General features: G+C 38.1%; 1 protein-coding gene and 2 non-coding genes across 4 annotated transcripts in view; 2 read left to right on the top strand and 1 right to left on the bottom strand.

The window, feature by feature from the left end:
• The window catches only part of serpine1 (serpin peptidase inhibitor, clade E (nexin, plasminogen activator inhibitor type 1), member 1), a 66,727-nt gene that overhangs the window by 37,469 nt on the left and 8,037 nt on the right, over positions 1–21,221 (top strand). The window lies entirely within an intron of this gene.
• Positions 12,658–12,739, top strand: trnas-uga. The gene has a single exon. It is a non-coding gene; the product is annotated as a tRNA-Ser (tRNA).
• On the bottom strand, positions 13,920–13,993 carry trnat-agu. The gene has a single exon. It is a non-coding gene; the product is annotated as a tRNA-Thr (tRNA).

The following is a 21,221-nucleotide window of genomic DNA, read 5'->3' as shown; positions in this document are numbered from 1 at the left end:
TGGGGTCCAGAGTACAATTAAAATCTCCTGCTATCACATGAGATCCTGGGAGAGTAGCTAGAGTAAGAAACAGAACCTTAAAACATTGCTGTCATCCATATTGGGCCCGTGTACATTTGTTAGGTTTAATGTTTCTGACAGTAAGGAGCCTTGCAGTGTTAGATACCTTCCTTGTTTATCTTTAATAACGTTTTTAATTTGCAGAGGGACTGATTCGTGTATTAATGTCATAACTCCTCTGGCTTGAGATGTAAATGGGGCTGAATACACTTTACCCCTCCATCTCCTCCTCACTCTTAAGTTATCTTCATTAGGAAGATGAATTTCCTGTAAAAATACAATTTTGGAGTCCATTTCCTGTAGCTTATTCATAACCTGTTTTGTCTTTTTTAATCGCTGCAGACCTTCGCTACAGACCTCTGCAGTTCAATGAAACAAAATTAAGAGCAACTCCCTGAGGCGTGTCTTAACAAAGAGTTGGTCAAATTGCTTGGTGGTATGAGACGATTCTCACTCCAAGGCACAACACTACATGATGCTAGAACATGCATCAAAACTATTAAACATGAACACCTCTTCCTCCCCTCCCCCACACTGAGGGTGCCCGAGGGTGCCCCCCCCCCATAGTTCGTCTCCCGTTATTGCCAAAAACTGATCCACACCTGGTGAGGATCAGTCAACCACTCCCTAATCCTAATCTAGAAAGTGTTGCCGCGACTGCAAAATAGAAACCCTTTCACTCCTGTTAATTTTTGATAAAAAAACTTCAAGGTGTCTATTTCCATACCTGGCTGACATATGCTGTCATTTTAGAAAAAATATTGTCTTTTAAATAATGCACTTATAACACAAACATACCTGTAACGCTCTAGTAATCAAAAACACACTTTGTCTTAAAACAAACAAAGAAAAGAAAGAAAAAAAAAGCACCTTCGTTACTTAATGTCTGATTTATAGTAGAGTCATAATTAGTGCTTGTGATGATGACTTCCTGGGCCATCCTGGATTTTCTTGGGGAACACATTAGCCTCAGCAGGTGTCTTGAAAGCGTGAGTCTTTTTCTCATATGTTACCAGCAGGGTTGTGGAATGAGCCACTCCGTGGTGAATACCCAGCTTTCTTAATTCTTCGCGGACTGGATTGAATTTTTTCCTTAGCTGGTGCACGCCGGCAGCTAAGTCTGGATAAAAACGGACCTGTCTGTCTTTATAACAGATGTCCCTCTTGTCTCGCATTGCTCGAAGAACTGCCTATTTATCCTTGTAGTTGCAGAACCGCATTATGATGGTTCTGGGGCGGGATGTGTTGTCATTTCTCGGTCCAATTCTGTGCGCTCTTTCCAGAACCACAGAGGATCGCAACGCCTCGCTCTTCAGCACTTCGGGTATCCATTTCTCCAGAAAGGCGCATGTATCTTCTCCCTCGACGCCTTCGGGCAGATTGACCAGTCTCAGATTGTTTAAGCGAGACCTGGTTTCTAAATCCAGAAGTTTAGTCTCCATCACCTTGTTCTGAGACTGCAGAGTGTTCACTTTAGCTTGTAAGCTAACTAGCTCATCTTCGGCTGTAGAAATCCGCTCCTCCGCCCGCGTACACGCTCGTTGCAGTCGTTCATCTCTTTTTTCATTTCTTGCAATGTTACCATCGCGCTGTCAAACCTTGAGGTGAAGTCCTCTTTCATTGAGCTCAGCGCAGCTAGAATCTGGTCAGCTTTGCTACCCTCCGGCTCCTTCTCACCGTCCGACGTTGCCATACTCTTGCTTTTAGCTCCCTCGCCACGGAGATTGTAGTCAAACAGTTTTGATTGTTTGGATATTTTGCCCTTCTTTTTTGGTGCTTTTGTCAAGTTTGGCATTATATCTTCAAATATCCATGCATGGATATATGTGAACAGAAGTTTTCCTTATATTTAGTTAAAACCTTTGCAGAGCAGCGTAAACATGTCTCCCTACGTGGCCGCCATAACCGAACAACTGAAGCACATATTTAATGCTGCAAAACCGTTTTCACCAAAGTAGACTTACCGTATTTTCTGGACTATAAGCCGCTACTTTTTTCCTAGGCTTTGAACCATGCGGCTTATACAAAGGTGCGGCTATTCTGTGGATTTTTCCTCCACTGTTAGAGGAGCTCTAACCCGAAATAGAATCAAAAACTAGAGACAAAAAAATCTATGTAAATCAAAATAGCCAACTTTACTTTTTCTTTAGCAGATAGAACACTCATGACACATTACTAACTGGTAATAATTTTCAAATCCTCGCTTCTTCATCATGGAAATCCCACAAAGAAGTTTGTGTGGTAAACATTTTAAGTAGAAGGCCATGGAGCTTGCTATCTAGGAAAGGAAACCTCACTGCTCTACACAAGCATAGCATCAATTAATCTATGCTGAGACGCTGAAGACAGCAGGTAGATACAAAATTGCTCTCTACATGCAGTAAATATCAAAATTTTCAACATGGATATCTGCGGCTTATAGTCTGGTGCGGCTTGTATTTCGTTTTTTTTCTTCTTTTTCTTAAATTGGGCAGATGCGGCTTATAGTCCAGAAAATACGGTAATGTATAGGCAGAAAAAAAAATTGCATTTTTACCTTTTAATGTTAACTTCTCCTGCATCAACAGATTATCCTGTGTTGCTAAGGGGTTTTGTCCAAAGTAAAAAACAAAATTACTCATGAAAAAATGCTATTTCTCGTTATACTTTAACGTTTTACTCATAAAAAGAAAACTATAGTTCAGGAACAAATCATAATGGTAACATAATGTAACGTCCGGCTGGATGGAGGCGGAGCTGAGAGCTGAGAGTTTCTGCTGCAGATATTTTAAACATGCTGGTCGCTTTGCTAACGAATAAATACAGAAAAGTGTTTTATTGAGGCTTTGCTGCCCCTTCTGTGTTTGTTTGGTACATTGAACATGCTTTCCAACTTTAACCTTTTAACACCTGTGGCGTCCCCTTAAACACAAAATCTTTAACATACGGTTAAAAAGTTACAGTAAATCAAAGATCATAAATACTGGAACTGCTGTGTTAAAGAGTTAAAAAGAGATGGCCACATATCTCCTTTATATCTTGAGTCTGCTCGTGTGGTTCCCCGTCCCAAAGCTCTAAGCTCTCTTCCACACAGGTCTCATTCTGATTAAACACGAGTTCACAAGGTTGAATTTCTAATACTCGAGGCTTTATTGAATGCTCTTTGTTTGATTATGAAAGTAATTTTTATTCCTCTGACTTATGCTAATGCTAGCTTTCCCGTATATGTAGAGCTGCAGAAGATATTTTTTGTCCAATTAAAGTTACTTAATTTCTGTGTGTTCACAAAGTCACTAAAACAGAGCAAAATTAAGATAAATTCAGTGTGTCTTACATTAAAGTAAGATTAAATACTGTTGCATTATATTCTGACGTTGCTCTCCTTTGCTTTAACTCTTAACAGTGTCTAAAGGAAGTAATCAAATCAAAGTTAAGAAGGATTAAATGAATTGGAAACTGTAAAAAAGATTTATAAGGAAGTGACTTTTCACACGTAATTTCTAAAATATATCCAGCCAGAGCTGAACTTTTTTCTTGTCCTCAATTGTTTTGAAAACTGCTGAAAATACGTAGCGTAATAGCCGCACTTTGCACTAGGGCTGCCACAAACGATTATTTCAATAGTCGACTAATCACCGATTATTTTTTCTGATTAGTCGACTAATCGGATCATGCACAAAGTTGATGTAAAACACAAATCTTAACCATCATTCACTTTAAACTAACTAAAAACTATATATATATATATATATATTCACACTAGCATCATTATAGATGAAATGTAAGCTGAATTTGGCCGCAAAAGATGCTAGTGACGATGGCTGAAGATGCTGATAGCCAACTAAAATATGAGTTAAAGGCCAAATTAGCCTAAAAAAAGCCTAAGTTAGCAAAGACAGCTAGCATGTAATTGAAATAAAAACTCCAAAATAGCCTAAAAAACCTTAATAAATGCCAAAATAGTCCAATAAGCTAGCATAACACCATTATAACTTTCAACTTTACTACACAGACTCCATTTAATAAAAAGTAACGACTAATCGACTATTAAATTAGTCATCGATTATTTTAATAGTCGATTAGTCGACTAATCGTGGCAGCCCTACTTTGCACCCATTCCTGTTTTTACCCCGTCACAATACCCCTTAAAACAACTAAATTTAACCTTGGAAGTAATTAAGATGTGTGTAGACAATGTAGCTAGCATTCTGCATCCTGCTCGCATGGGTCCAGCTTGTGTTCAAAATCGTCTTTGATTGGCCCAGGATTCACACAGGTTCTTAAAAAATCTTAAAAGCATTGAATTTATGAATTTGGAAATAATACCTTAAAAAGTCTTGAACTTTGATATCTGAGCCTTAAAAATTGAGCTGCTAGAAACTTTTCCGTTTCACATTTCAGGTAAAAAGAAACAAAAATACATACACTAAGATTACATTGATCAAATGATGTATGTAAACATTGGGAAAACTAGCTGTTATGCACCAATACGCTGAATGGCCACTGTCGGTTTTGAAAAGAAGGAGTAAAAAAAGCGCTCTAAAGCATGATGGCACAGACCACAAAAAAGATAAAAAGCTACAGTTTTGATCAGGTATTGGGAACATATGAATAAGATTGGATATAGATTGTGAAATTGGTCTTAATTTTTGACATGTTTGACCTTAAAAAGCTCCTAAAAAGCTTAAAAAGTCTTACATTAAATATGAAGAAACTTTTAGGAACCCTGTTGGCCAATCAAAAGCTATGGAGATTTAAAAAAAAAAATCAGAATTTTTGCTAAGTGCATTGAGTCATTCATTTGGGATAAACTTTACTGAATGCAAAGTACAACTGTATTTAAAAGTTGGTACGATTACACTGTTAAAGCAATTTGAATAATTTTCTTTTCTTTTTAAAAAACTTTTTATTCATTTTTTGATAAAACAAATGCTATTGTAAGATAACCAGAAGACCTTTACAATGTGTATTCATTTTTAGTGGTAGTTCACATGTTTTATTGCTTTATGGGACGCTTAAGTGAATCATCCAGTTGCATGCAAGGAAATGTTGCTTTCTTTGAAGGCTCAGGCCAGTTATGAAACCTGCAGAGAAACAGGGTCCCACCCACCCAGCTTTATCAGTGAGGCAGACAAACAGTCCTGTCTGCTCTGTGATGTTGCTTTTTTCTATTTTTTTGTTTGGTTTCTACTCACTGATCATCATCTCCAATGGTCACTTTAACTTGTTTGGATTTCAATAAATTGGTGAGAAAACCAGCGAAAAACATCGACAACTGCAGTAGTATCATCTGTATTTTCTATGTAAGACCTGCAGTGCTCTTTGTGGAATTGAAAATATGGTTATTGACAAATTATTATGCCACTAGCTACAGCTTTATTTCAGCAGTTCCACTCCTGAGTCACATGCAAAGTGCATAGAGGTGGAGAAGGAAGGAAGGAAGTCACCGAGTTTACAGTACCTTTACTGACAGAAATAAGCAAAGGTTTACCACATGGCTGGGAATAATTCACCAGAAACTGAGATTTAGTCACATACAATGACCTGAACCTGTTTTTATAGCTTAGTTTTCATCAAACGAAAGCATCACCAGAGTTAATCGTCTTCTTTAAAGCCATTCACTGCTTAGTTCATACAAAATCGTAAAAACGTAATATGCGTTTTCTGTTCTGGTCCTTGTATTTCATGGTTCTAGACATAAGACGATCCTCAAAAAAAAAAAAAAAACAGGTTCAGATATTTGCTTTACGACCTAAAAGGACAGTAGGTCTCCATGGTAACCTGGAAAACATCAATATTTCCATAATTGCCCCAATCCATGCATACGCTTTCACAGCAACGCGTACAGTATTACTCAACAGCTGAGTCATTAGTGCAAGTCTCTACTCTGGCCTTTGACTTTTGTCAACTTTGAGAAGGAAATAAACATTTGACCTCTTGCTGAGTTTGTATTCTGTCATCCTAATGGTAGGTTTTTTTGAGACATAGAAAGTTGCCAAAAGAAAACAAAAAAAATCTACTAATATAAATGTATTTGCATTTCATTGAGAGAAATAAGTATTTGATCCTCTATTAACCATTAAGAGTTTTTGGTGCACAGTAAGATTTTATTAGACTCTCTGAATTAACCTGTCACCTGAATTGAAGACATCTTTTGGAACTTTTTATATATTAAACCATTATTTAACTAGAAAAACATTCCACTGAGATCCACTGATCTCTTTTCAAAGGGAGTCCTGGTCAAGACTCAAAAGTTACACATGCCCAAGACCCAAGACATGTCATAGAATTAAAATATGTTAAAAAAAAATAAACAGAATAAAACAAATCAATTCATTCATCATGAGCTTTGAAACACAAACACTTGGTACAGAAGGAGAATAGACGTCCTGAGATTGGAGAGCAAAAGGTCCATCAGATCTGTGCTGCAGAGCCACACCCACGTGTGAAGGGAACAGTCCCATGAGTCCCTCGTTAATAGATTTGTGTCTTTTTTAATCACCTGTAGAAAAGACACTGTCCACAGAATCCGTCCATTAGTCTCTAAACTCTCCAACATCTCCGGCACAAGACCGGAATGGACTACCAAACCATCAGCAACATGCTGGGGGTTAAGATAACAACTGTTGGAGCCAAAACACAAGACCATGAACATCAATCCACCAGTAGGTCCAAACCGGATCTGACATGGTGGGTTTCTAGTGAGAAATCATCCTAAAACAACACAGCAAGGGATAGTTGATTATATCAAAGCAGCTGGAACCACCGTCACCAAGAAAACTATTGGTAAGACTTTACGCCCCAATGGTTTATCTTGAGAAGTCCCCCCGCTTAAGAAGACACACGTGCAGACCTGTATGAAGTTTACCAACAAACACCTTCATGGTTCAGAGAGTGATTGGGAGACGGTGCTATGGATAGATGAGACCAACATGGAGATCTTTGGCATCAACTCAACCGGTCGTGTTTGGAGGAAGAGAAGTGCTGCCCAAGAACACCATCCCCACTCCCCACTGTCAAGCATGGAGGTGGAAGCATTACGGGTTTCATGGTAAGGCGTAGCAGACCTAGAAGCTTTAACCCGGAAGGATCAAGGAATGCAGGATGAGGGAGGAATAACTTTTAATTGTCCGGTGGATGTCTAGTGACTCAAAGAGGAGCGGAGTTTCTGCGCAGGAATCAGAATCCAGAGGTGAGTGGTGTGGGAACGTGGTGTGGCTGGAGCCAGGGTTCCTGTGTAATCCGGACTGCAGTGGTGGAGTGTTGGACCCAGGTCGGCTCACATGATGAGGGGGTGACGATGATGATGATGACGACGATAATCCTGGAAACAGGAGTGCTAGTGGTGAGTGGCTGGGCAGACAAGAGACAGGAACTACGTGAACTAGAAAACAACAGGGTCAAGGTGAAGGTAACAAACTGGTGGTGAATGATGGAGAGGACGCATCCTTTATAGTGGCCTGAAGGGATGGGATGATTGCAGTCAGCTAGGCCCAGTCAACGGAGATACGCCAAAACAGCTAGCAAGAAGCTGAAAAATAGCTAAACTTCAAAACAGCCTAAAAAAACTGAAAAAGGGTCTAAATTAAAACTGATCAAAACAACTGACATGTAAATAGTACCATAACTCCAAAACAGAATAAAAAGTTAAAAAAAATAGCCAAAACAGCTAGCATGTAGCTGAAAAAATAGCTAAACTCCAAAATAGCCTAAACATCTTAGTAAATGCCAAAATAGTCCAACAATCTAGCAGAATGCCAATTTTTAAAACCGTAACTTTTTAACGTACTTGTGGATAATAAAAATGCAGGAATATTATTTCAGAATAAATCAACTCAAACCTTAAATAACTTTCAATATTTTACCCTTCGTAAAAATAAATTTTGTGAAATTCAGAAATAAGTGTAGGATAACATCAGGCCATTAATAACAATGAAATAAAATTATCTGGAGGGCCGGATCTGGCCCCCGGGCCTTGACTTGTGGGATGAGTCAACAACCTTCATTATCTGGCTTCTGTGAAACCGAGCCGTATCAGCTTTCCTGGGCACGAAAACAGAAACACTTCTGGGGTAGACAGAAGGTTGTGAGTCAACACAAATAAAAAGAGTGACCTTCGCTGATCATGCACCTGCTTAAGGAAACTTTGGGCTCAATCCTTCTGGACTTAAAGGCTGTTAGAGGGTTTGACAGCTCATAAAAATGCCAAAAGGGTTTGCCTTGAGAAAACAACTGTAGGTACAGCTGGGCGGAGAACCTCTCCGTCATGATTCTGTATCTTTCAAATCATTCTGAATCAAATAGGACAGGCTGCATGGGGCCGGGAAAAGTCCTCTCTTTAGGGCACTTCAGTGAAGTCAGCACTTATTTTGGTCTGCGTTCAGAATAGGGCAATTACTGTATGAAACACGCTGTTCTGTTTTTTACCCTGTGAAGCATCTTGTTAAATGAAGATAACAGATAAGCGTTAAACCCAGGTGACCTTCAGGTGCTGAGCAGATTTGAATCATAAACCATCCCATCCTCAATATGAGTTAGCTACGTGTGAGGGGGCGTGTCCTCCTCTCATAAAGATACTGAGGGAGTTTCTCCAAACCTTTGTACTGACCTTCATGATGCACTCTGTTATTTCTGGAAGCTCTCTAGGGTGTGGTTGGGTTCAATGGCAAATGTCTGCTGTACTGCACTGGACATTTGCTCATCAATGACTCGCCCACTAATTCAGATCTTTGATTAAATAATGCAGAAATGATTGAGGTGGGAAGGAATACAGAGTGCAACTGAAAAAGGACAAAACGGTACCGGTCCAAGGGCCGCTTGATAGCGGGTCACAGATGGAAAAAATGCATATGCAAATAATAATAATGCATTTAATAATGCATAAGCACCTCTATGTGCTACTGAGGACACTTAGCAATTTAAAACAACACACAGTTAAAACATGAGATTAAAAAAGTTAAAATTATTAAGACATTGTGGAAACAGAGTTAAAGACCGTATGGCATTTGAGTTTGGACTTGAATGAAAAAATGTTACCGCCAGCACATCAAAAAACAACGAGTTAAGGGACACTCAACTAGCGCATGTCCTCCTCCTACAGCTGGACGAGGTTTGGTGTGAATAGTCAAAAATCTGGTGAATCTTTCTCCAGACTTTTCACTTTCTCAGCCTCATCCAAGTCCCTGATGGGTCAGAATTGGACCTGGTTTACTACACATTCTCACCCCCATCTCGTCAGTTATGGACATATGACTCATGGCATCACTTTTTTACGTTTTGGGTGTCCCCAACTCGCTGTTTTTCTTTTTTAATTTAATTTTTACGTGCTAGCTGTTCCCATTAAAGCACGGGTCCCCAACCCTCAGGACATGGTACCAGGCACACCGATACCGGTCCACGGGAACCCCTGATTAGCGTATGTATTTTTCACCTGTCTGTGGCCCGGTACCAAGCGGCCTTTGGACCAGTACTGGTTCACAGCCCCAAGTTTGGAGAAAAAGCGAGAAAAAAAAACGTCAATTTTTGGATACCCAGAACGTCAAAAAGTGACGCGGAGGGGCCCGAACCATAAGTCCATATGTGACCAGTTGGAAGTGAGAATGTGTGGGTAACAGGTTTGAACTTTGACCCATCAGGGACTCAAATATACTCAAGAAAGAAAAAAGTTTCACAAGATTTCCACCGCTTCGATATTTCTCACCAAGTCTTCCTCCTACAGTTGTAGGAGGAAGACTTGCACTAGTATCAGGTAGCAACCGTCCAGTGTGAGCACCATGGATGCAGTATTAAATGTTATAAATCAATAGTGCAAAAGGTTTCCTGTCAAATTCTATCAATTTAGAGTCTTTATGTTGCTGTCTGCTCTTCATTTGTCTGGTATTGGCTGATTGTGCGTGGAATTTGTTCATTTTTCCATCTACCTCCCATCTTATCGCTTTTTTTTAAATGTTTTAAACCAAAATTCAATGTGCAGTTTTGGTTAAAAACAATCATCCACGATTCTAACCAGGGAGGAAAAATACTGATTTAACTTTTTTATCTGAGTATACTGTTGCAGATTTGTCATTTCTAACGTCACCATGTATTTTTACTCATTTAACTGTGCAACTGATGAAATGTAGTAATCTTCTTCACTGCAGTAACTGAATACTTTAAATCAAAACACACCTAATAAATACTTTTCTTTTTCTGCGCATGGTCAGCCAGGTTTCCCAAATCTACAACCCCAAAGTGAGTTTGTTTAACCAGAATAAATATTGTGTCAGAATAAATGCATTCCTCTCTTTCTTCATTGATAGTCTGAAGGTTTGGGGGGTTTTGCAGTTGATAGGAGTGAGCGCTCTTCATGGTTACAAACAATCTTTGTCCAAAACACTGTTTCCCTAAAGCAGACATGTTCAAAGTCTTCCCTTTATTGCATTATTGAGTGTGAATCTCTGTAAATTGAAAAAATGTGCAATAAAGTTAAAAAAAGGGCATGTCCAAAGTCCGGCTTACGGACCAAATGCTGTCTCCTGCAGGAGACTGAGGACTTGGTGGCAGAGACTTAAACATTTAATAAAAAAAACTATGAATAACAGAACCAATGGAGAAACAAAAAGAAGACAAGGCAATTGACCATGACACTAAAAACCAGGTATTTATATTTAATATAGTCTTAGGAGAAGTAAAAGAAATCAAAAATAAATAAATAAAAAGAGCTGTGGATTATTATCAACATGAACCTGAAGTGACTGACAGCAAAACCTCCAAACATGACCAAAACATCGCTAAAGAAACCGAACTAAACCTCCAATTTCTGCAGGCTTCTGTCAGGCATCGTCTAAGAACTACGACTCTGAATGGTTAAAGTAAGTTATAAGCCGTTGTAAACCTGTGGGAACAACCTGTGTCTACGTGACCTTAAGAGTCTGAAACGCCAAGCGAGAAAAACTCATTTATTTGTTTATGTGATCAAATCGGCAGGAGTTAATTCTTCTGAAAAAGATCATTAAATGGTTTAAAATGAGATGTTTTTAGTGAACATTTAACATTGTAACTGATTACATTTTACCTCACTAAGGGTTAAATACATAAAACCTTGGCAAATACCTGGTTTCTTTGAGTCTTCCTCACAAACAGGCCATCTCTGGAACTTTGAGATGGGAGACAGTTTACTCATAAACAAATAAAAAAAACAATTGGATCACTTTTTTGTTTGTGAGTACATATTTGGCACCAAAAATTATCCACATTTTTGGCAAATTGACTGTTTAGTTGATCAATAAAATGCTTAGCACTCTAGATTTTTATGTCTATATTAATTTAAGAGCATTTTTCTTCTTGGAGAAAAAAAATAAGCATAGTTTCTGTTTAAACTAATCTTTATTTTGTTTAGTTTGACTAAGAAATATCGGAGATATGAAAACTGATGATTTAAATTCAGAAAAAGAACAATCTCTGGAAAGCGATAGCAGTTTTCTTTCTCCTTCCTACTTGAACAAACTGGCTTGTTGTCGCCCTCTTGTTTTGGACAACATTATCTGCTGTTGATAACACTGTGATTGGATAGAACCAGATTCCTAGAAAACATAAATGAGTGGACTAATGGAATAAAATGGATGTTCTTTAAGAAGTTTCCAATCATTGCAATTAAAGTAAGATTTTTCATTTTTTTTAACCTCAGAGCAACACTTTACAGCATTTTTATTGCTTTTATGGTTATGCAATAAAATAGCAACAGAGTGTCCATATTTATCACAAGTTGTCCTTATGTGTGGGTAAAAAAGATAAACATATCTGCAACAGGAAAAAGCATTGGATAAAGATAAAAAATAAACACAGTTACAGAAAAAGACCTGGATGTGGCGTAGTACACATGATTTCTTTCTTTATTTAACACTTTAACACGTTGATATAACCAGTGTGTACTTGAACAATATAAATTATAAATAATGCACTTATATAGTAGGGAGACTATTACTTTTAAACTTGATTAAACTATTCTATAATTATTTTTAGTAACTTGTCTTACAGTTTAGCCTTCAACCGAAACTACTTATTGTATAAAAACTATTTTTCTTGACCTGTTTTTGTCATTAAATGTAAACAAATGAATGAGTTGAATATGGGGGTGCGGTTACATTCACGGCCTGCAGGGGGCAGATTTACCCCGTTTTCTGCTATTTTACTGAGGCCTCAGCGGACGACAGAAAGTCACGCGCGCGACGGAGAAAGAAGCAATAAAAGTTCGTTTTTACCTGACTGTGGCTCGAGCGCCCTCTTGATACGAAAACTACCTGCTCCTGGATTTATGTTATCTTCTCACGCATAGGTTTGTTTGTTGTTACGTCGTAAAGACCGCAGTGAATCATAGTTTTGTTAGTGTATTGTCGTGTAGTGCATTAAAGCGACGTTTGACTTGATAATTCGCATTATTACCGAAAAGAACAAATCGAACGGAGTTTATTGTTAATTATTTAAAGAATAGATCATACGAGTGTAACGGCACTCTTAAAAAATATATGACGTCTGCACGACATGTGGTAGCACGCTGACGACATGGAGTAGCACACATCCTGTACAGTGTAGTACAGGTTATGCATTTTAAAAATGTATGTGTAAAGACTATATGTGTGTGCTGCGATGGCCGAGTGGTTAAGGCGTTGGACTTGAAATCCAATGGGATCTTCCCGCGCAGGTTCGAACCCTGCTCGCAGCGAATTCAGCTTTTTTTTTATTTTTATTTTTTTTATTTTATCGATCCTGCAAAATAAAGATTCTATTTCAAGGTTGAGCTCGTGTTCTGGAACGTTTCGAACCTCTAATAGGACTTCTGTTTCGAATCCTTGTTGCCAGTTTCATTCGCGTTCCATTACGTCACCAGCTGTCCAGAATCCATACTTCGCAGAAATGTGTTCAATCAAAGGCAACAATGTGGTTAATGAAATTATTTTTTTCTGTTTGTCCTCTATAAAAACTGCCCCCCCACCAAGCCCCCAAATTAAGCGTTTTTTAATCGTGCTTTTTGTCTTTCATCTGCAACCATCATTCTACTTCACACAGTGTTTCTGCATTCCCACGTTGATATAATTTGACTTCAAAACATCTTTTTACTAGGAAAAACAAACTTACCGCATCTCTCCAATCTGTACGGTTTAAAAAGAGCCTAAAAACATGTGAAACATTCCAATAGTAGTTCAGAATTTTAGGGCCATTTTAGCCACTAGGTGTCGCTGTGGTGAAACGATTCAATCTCCCAATCGTTCCATTATCACTGTGTTTACTGTCTTCTATCTACATTATCATTGCCTTTTAGTAACTACACGTTATAAATTTCGCAGTTATAACAAAGATAACTGTATTTCTAGTTACTTTTTACTGAAAGAATTCACAGAAACCTGAATTTGATTTCTCAATCTACTCAAAACATTTCATTCATCACAGTATGGACATAATTTGTTTTTGCACGAGTGGGTGGGTTCTCGAGGCCCCCTCGCACTGATTTGTTCATATCCGGTTTGCTCGGCCTTCAAAATAAAGGCTTTTGGTGTTTTTATTGATCTTACGATGCATGAACAGCAGGTGTCGCTCTGTGCAGTAGGCTGTTAAAAAGGCTGTACAATATCAGACAAAGGATGTCTCATATTTTTAAGTTTACCCACTGAAGTTTAACACTTTCTTTTTTTCTTTTCTTTCTTTAGGATTGCTTAAACTTTAATAACACGATAAAGATGCAAATCGTCTTATTTGTAACATGATTGAACTGACACAAAAGTCCTGGTTAGAACCAAATTAGTGAATTAGAAATGTATTTTGTGTATTTAATAACGTGACTTTCAAAAATACCTCTGGACATGAATAACATCTGCATGTTCAAATAAAATATTGTGAAGCACAAAAGGCACCGCTGGGATTCGAACCCAGGATCTCCTGTTTACTAGACAGGCGCTTTAACCAACTAAGCCACGGCGCCGTGTACTACACATGGCAAATTTTACAGTAATTATCAGTATCAGTAGTGTAGATACAAAAACTTTTTGGGCTTATGATAGAAAAAAAAGATGACTTCTACTCAATTTGATCCTCCAGTCTGCGTTCTCTTCTCTCACACCAACGGTCATGTCTCTCTGCACTACACCCATGAACCTCATCTTTGGTCACAGCTTCCAACCCTTAGCTCCGCTTTTACCACTGTTGCCCCTCTCAACACATCAAATTTAATCTGCTTCCCCGTATTTGTCTCCAAAACATCAACCATGAGCCATCCCTATCCAGGGACAATTTAGCGAGTTCCATCTGGGGTGGCAGGGATGCGGATTCAATGTGAGATTCAAGATTTACTTCAAAATGTCCCTGTAATAACATATTTTAGGGAGTGATTTTAATAATATAACAAACCAAGTTTGGAAAAGTTCTGTCAAAAGCCACATTTCTGTCATAATTCTAAAATCAAACAGTTCTATCTCAGTGAAACGTTTCCAGCGTCTTTTATCAAATGTTATTAGTTTATTTGAGCAGAAGGTTTTAGAACTGTATGTGGTGTTTTAGCTGTGAGTCACTACTGATGTTTTCCCATGTGAACAGTGTGGATGTTTCCCCATATTTTCCAGGTTCAGTGGTTACAGTTAGATCTCCTGGCGCCGCACTGTCACTTTCATTCAATTCAAGTTTTAGAAACTTTCCAATGCTGATCATCCGTCCCAAAATAGAGGCTATACCACTCTTTTTCCATGAGTAACTTCCTATTACTTATCCCCAATAGCATTCTTCCTGCCTGGTCTTCTCTCAAACCACATTCCCTCTTCATCACCCTTTGGAATGAATACTATGTTCAAATTTTGTTCTGTTGGGTTGAAATGGAATGTGATCCACCAGGATCAAGATGGTATTGGTTATCTGCCGTCAGCAAATGGACTGAGAAAAGTATGTTTTATAAAAAGGACTTGTCAAAAATTGACATAACTATCGCAGATTGACTGTATTTGACTGAAATGTGGAGCAGTGATATCACAGTACATGGGGTAATGGTGCTGTATAAACAGACATGAGGAGACGAAAACTAATGAACAAAGGTGTTTCTAATTGTTGGCTGATGGGAGGAGGTACTGAGTCAGAAGCTGGCAAATCCTAAGGTTTACCCTCATTGGTCGACAAACAAAAGAGCAAAGTGTGTTTGCGTAATGCATCAAGAACTGTGAGTTAAATAGAAGGACATTTTGGGTATTTAAAAGATGGAAAATTGATGTTTCCTGCAATATTAACCTCATTAGATCAGAAAAACACACCACAAGATATCTTTGAGACATGATTATTGACTGTATATGAGAACTGGACGGAGTAATCCCTCCCCCCTCGCATTATAATTTGCAAGTACCCGCTGGAAACCAAAATCACATAGAACAGACATGTCCAAAGTGTGGCCTGTGGTCTAAATGCAGCCTGAATTCAAATTTCCACCAGCCCACTGGCTACTATCATAAAATCAATCATATCTGGCCCCTAAAGTTTTCTAAAAACTACAATTACGGTTTCTTGATTGTGGTTGGCTAATTTATGTTTTGAGCTGTAACACTTCCTAGTTCATTTCTAAAATTTCATCTGTAAATAGTAAAGAAAAGTTGACAGTGAGGGTCACCGCTTCCAGAACAAGTGGATATTGGTATATCTTTTCAGTAAAAAACGGAACGGTTGTGTTGGTCTAATATGCCAAGAGACTGGCTGTTTTCAAGGAGATCAATACAAGACAAGACACGCTAACTATGAAAAACTAGCTTGGAAACGATGCGTAAAATGGACAGTAATTTTGAAAAAAACACATTTAGATGTATTTGTTTTCTATATGGTGAAATGAAAAGTATGCTGTTGAAATAAAATGTTATTTGTTTATTAATGTTATTAAAATAGGGCTGAATGATTTGCCCTCACCAAATCTGGCCCTCTCTGCTAAAGGTGTGGACATCCCTGACATAGACCTCTATAGAACAATTGTGAGGACTGTGTTCTTTTTAGTCAGTTATATTGTGGGTTTGGTCGTGTTCCGTTTTGCATTGTCCCTAAATCAGGCTTGTCATGATTCACAGCTGTCTTCATTTCAGTTAATTGCCCTCAGTCTATTTAAGTGCCTGGTCTTCAGTTCTTCCTGCTCATCTTATCCGTCCTGTTCTGTTCAGTCGCCATTTTTGTCTTTTCCATTCCTGACAGAAATCAACAGCAATAACTCAGTCTTTTAAATGTGTCAGAATAACCATTCTTGCTCTGATAGCTTTTTTTTTTTAGCATTTCTGTGCTAAATTATTAATTTTTTCACATTTTTCTTTATTGCAAGTTATTTAAATTATAAACTGACCAAAAAGATGTCTTAATAAAAGTATGTAGCCTCATGTTTAGAACTTTTGATTGACACATTCTCAATTGATAGGGGTGTGGACTTCCAGAAAGCTCACTCCTGATTGGCGAAAGAAAAAAGAGATGATGCCTCAGACCAACTTGGATCCATTTCTGCTTATTGATGTCGTCTGGCTCCAACATGGCGGCATCCGTAATGAAAAGTAGATGAGGTGGGCTCCGTTCTGAGTTCTCCAACAAGACTTCTGGAACCAATAGTCCCTGCCGAGACGAAACCACAACACAGCCTCATTACATAAGAACTCCACAGCCAATAATTGTTTTAAAATTTGAATTCACTGTAGGGTGAATGTCACCTTCATCCAATAGTTACTGGGATAGGCTCCAGCATCCTTGTAGCACAGCAAGGAATTGAACAGGTTTAGAAAACGGGAAATGACAGGATATCTGCTCTGCAACACTGATTTGGCTTATTGTTATCACATTACATTAATAGTTGTTTGCTCAGATTGTAAGTCACACAATCCGCGGTGGGTTTGTCAACCATCTGCTGTAGCTGTTTACAAGAGAACCCAACAGACATTCTCCCAGATATTCTCTAAACAAGCTTCAGAACTTTGGTTTCCTGATTAAATATCTTGAAAATTAAAGTAAATTGGAGTCAATTCCTTATGTAACCACACTTACTTCATCGTCTATCTCTCCAGACTTGTTTATTTGAACATTTCTGGAAAGACAAGTGTTTGGTTTGTTCTGCAACAATTAAAACCTTTAACTCAGCTCAGTGGACATGAGTGTGTCCTCCTTTTTGCTCTGTTTTTGTCAACGTTGACAGTCAGTGAATGATGAGCTGGCCGGTTTCTCCTGCACAGTAGAGAGGTCTAATGTGTGCTCACAAAAGCCCTGCCGATAGGGCTGTTTCCAGGCTCCCGTGTGTCACGAGGAAAAGCAAACACTGTGTCTGTGGATGATAAAGGGAGCGGGGCAGCAAGTGTTTGTCTTTGCTGCCTTTTTTGGAAACTTGTCACATCCTCAGGGATATTAGTTACTGTAAATACCAATGTGAAGTCATCTTCTTATTTGAGGGACTTTAAACAAACAAGAAGGTCAAACAGACAAGAATAACAGGGACAAAACGGAGCTCTTATCAGCGGAATCCAACTTGATCACCATTTAAGGTTAAAATAATTTAAAAAAAAAGTGGTTTCCTGACAGGATTTGATCTTTTAGGAATGTGACTTCAGGATCCCATAGTTCATCCTCATGAAATATCTGTTCTCAAGGGCGTGAGTAAGCACACGTACCACAGCCAGAAGATCTGTTTCAACTATTTCAATCCATTAATGAAAAACATGTTGTCTGAGTCAGGTCCTTTCTCTCCAGGGCAGATATGATCTACAATGGATTTTTTTTTTCTTTTTTTTGTGAAGCGCACTACTTTAAAAAACAGACAGAAAATTCAAAGTTTTTTGAATTTTTATTTCGTTAACAAGTTTTGCAGCATCTTTTTTTAAAAATATGAAATAAATAGTATCAGTTATGATACAATAAGTAATTTAATAAGGAAAAATATTGATTTGATTTCTTTTTAAAAGAAAAAGCACCTTATTTACCCACTGTATCAAATTTGATCCACACATTTTAACATGGTCTGTATTAGAAATAATTATCAACAAATTTAGCCATTTTTAGTACAGCAAGTCGTCATTTAATAAAAAGAACAACAATAGATGAGTTATAAAGTTTAAAAAACTAGCTAAACTTTTCCCGCCAAAAGTGTTAGGATTTCATTGAAGCAACAAGTATGTTTGGAAAAACTGTGTATTTATCTAAACATATGATTTTATTTATGTGTAATGATTCGATTTTCCACTCCAATGAAGCATATGTAATTAACATTTTCATAATTTTGGTGAAATATTATATATTTATAAGAAAATCATTTTAAAGTGATATCTAGCCTTTTTTGAAAAATTTAAAATGTGTGATAGAAAATTAACACAAATAATTAGACTTCAACTTTTTTTTAAATGTATCACTTCTGATCTTTTTAAAGTGACTATCTGTTCAGTTAAGATTCTTTAAATACAAATTAATTTCCTATTCACCAGAGATGTTTTTTTTTTATTTTTTTTTTTAAATCACCTCTGAAAAAACTGAAAATGTTACTAAATCATTATTGAGCAAGTTCTTAATGTGTGGTCTGCGGTTAGAACCAGGATTTATTCATTCTCAGGTTGAGTCTTGTCTTCTCTAATGGTTTTTTTTCTGTTGAGGCAGCTGCCTCCCTTACGAGAAGAGGTTCAGTTTGTCCTTCTCTTTACATTTTTTTGCCATGTCTATCACAGTGAGTGGTCACCCATCTGCATCTGTGTTTGTGGCACATTGTGTTCCTGCTGCCGGTCCCGTGGTGTCTGCCTCAACAGGCCTTGTGATCATATCAGAGTCAAAACTTTGGTGATCTGAAAACAAGGTCCCGGGTCCAGCCTCGTGGGACCTTCATGCAGTTTTGGGAAGCTTAATCCAAAACAGACAGAAAATTAGGCAATCGCCCCATTCTCTCTGGGCTACATCAGACCAAATTTGGTGTTTTGCCCTCAAAACGAGTCCGCAGAATGGCTATAACAATTACACTGATGTTTACAGCTGCTGTTCTCAGTGTTACAACAATCAGAGAAGCCTCACTAAAACAACAAAGCTGTGGAGGTCATGTAATGCTCCCCGCAGTCGTGTTTTCAACTCATCAAATTCTGTTTTCCATGGATACAGGACACAGGAATAGAAACAGATGGAAGCTCAAGTCTGTTTGTCATTTGTTGCTTTTTCCATTTAGCGTTATTGTGGGAAAATAACCAATCTTTGGAAGCAACTCAGCTAATTCCTTTGAATTCACTTTCATTAGGACAAAAAGAACAGAGAAAACCAATGACTCAAGTCAACAGCCAGACTCGACATGTATCATAAATTATGTAACTCTGTGAAACAACTTACTCAGCACGTCAAATGCAAAAAGACTAAACAACTTCAATTTGTTTGAGAAACTCGTCTCGTCTTTCCATAAAAACAAAATAAGGTCATGACTCAGGTTTGTAACTCTAAACATACCGCAAAGTATAAAAATATGGTTAAAGCGGCATTGTTTGATCATGCTGCTCAACAAAGACACCACTAAATACTTTTTACTGTCAAAAACGGTGGTGGAAGTGTAGTAATTTGAGCCTTTCTGAAGCCACAACCACTTGGATGTCTTATGGTCGTCCAGTTGACGATTGATGACTCGTCTGTTTATAAGAAAACGTTCTGGAGTGGGATCTGTTTAACAGCTACACTTTAGCTAAAGCTAGTCCGACCCAACAGAACGGGGGTTACATAACTCTCTGCTTTTTGTTGGGTGGATCAAAAACTGTATTTAGCTCTGTGGTCATCATTGTCTCAAAGGGAAATGAAATCACAGAAACATGGATAAACAAGCCTGGCAGGCAGGTCTGGACCACACTGTGAGTATGGGTGTTCCAGAGCCAGACAGTCAAATGAACACATTCTGTCAGCCAAATACCCCAGTGGATATTTGGTGAACTGACATATATCAGTAAATCTGGAAGAGAAGTAAAACAGTCTTTAAACTATTTTACTTGGCAGCAATTATTAGGAGAGTTCTGGAGGGTGTTGGAAATGTCTCAAAACTGTGTACTGTTATGCTGCATTCACACCGAGCGCGATTCGCAGGGCAGAAGCGATGAGTTTTAATGCTAAGTCTTTGTACAAACGCAATCTGAGGTCGCAATTTGGTAGACGTGTCACCTCCTGAATTGAAATATCTGAAGTTTGGCAGAATCAGGGTCTCAGTTTAGGTCACGTGACATTTTCAGGGAGTCGATCAGCTTGGAGAAAACCAATCCAATATGGCCGCCCGATGCGAAGATTTTCATCCTGAACTTCCAGCCATTTTCTTAAATGGGAAGAGTGGTGGGCGTGTAGGAGCTGCTCAGCCAGTGGGGGAGGGTCAAGGAGGCGGGCGGCAGGAGTAGGTAGCGACTGTGGCCCATAGATGGGCTGGGTTTTGGTTATAATTTGCAGAAAAGGTTTGATTCGATTCAGATTTTTTGGATTCTTCAATTCAATTTAATTTTGAGTTTACACATTTATACGCATTTGTTTAGAAATACAGTAATAATCTACTACATGTTTTACATATCCCCGCCTTCGCCCTTCAGTAGCCGGGATAGGCTCCGGCGCCCCGCGACCCCGGAAGGGACAAAGCGGTCAAGAAGATGGATGGATGGATGGATGTTTTACATATATTTATATTAAGGACGGGAATCTATTTAAAAGAAAAAATAAACAAATTAATCACAAGCTGGAAAAAATTAATCCTGATTAATTGCGATAACTTTTTCTTTAGTTACAGTATTTCCCGACCACTTAGTATAATCACAATATGAATTCAAACATGAAACTCTAAATTTAGAACATTTATCTTTACTCCTGTCAATGGATTACAAAAGAAATCAGATTAATCGTACTTTTGTGTTGGGATTAATCACGATTAATCACAATGTTCGTCCAGGTAAAATGTATTTGTGCAATATGGCATCGGACCACGGATCAAATAATCCGGTTTTAGTAAAAAAGTGATCTAAATCACAAAAATAGGAAGAATGGAGAAAATAAAAACTGATTGAGTATTTATTTATTTTGTAAGTGACCATGGTATAAATGGGAATCACGCCGTGAAAACCTGAACCGCCAAGTTAAAGTGAAGGACTGTTTCTTTGATTAATTTGCGCTAATAAATATTAACGCGTGAATTCTTTTTTAATAATCATGTGTGTTAATGCGTTAATGTTCACAATCCT

Source organism: Oryzias melastigma, linkage group LG18 (assembly GCF_002922805.2).
Source record: "Oryzias melastigma strain HK-1 linkage group LG18, ASM292280v2, whole genome shotgun sequence".
NCBI classification, from domain to species: Eukaryota; Metazoa; Chordata; class Actinopteri; order Beloniformes; family Adrianichthyidae; genus Oryzias; species Oryzias melastigma.
This window is presented reverse-complemented; position numbering and strand designations above follow the sequence as displayed.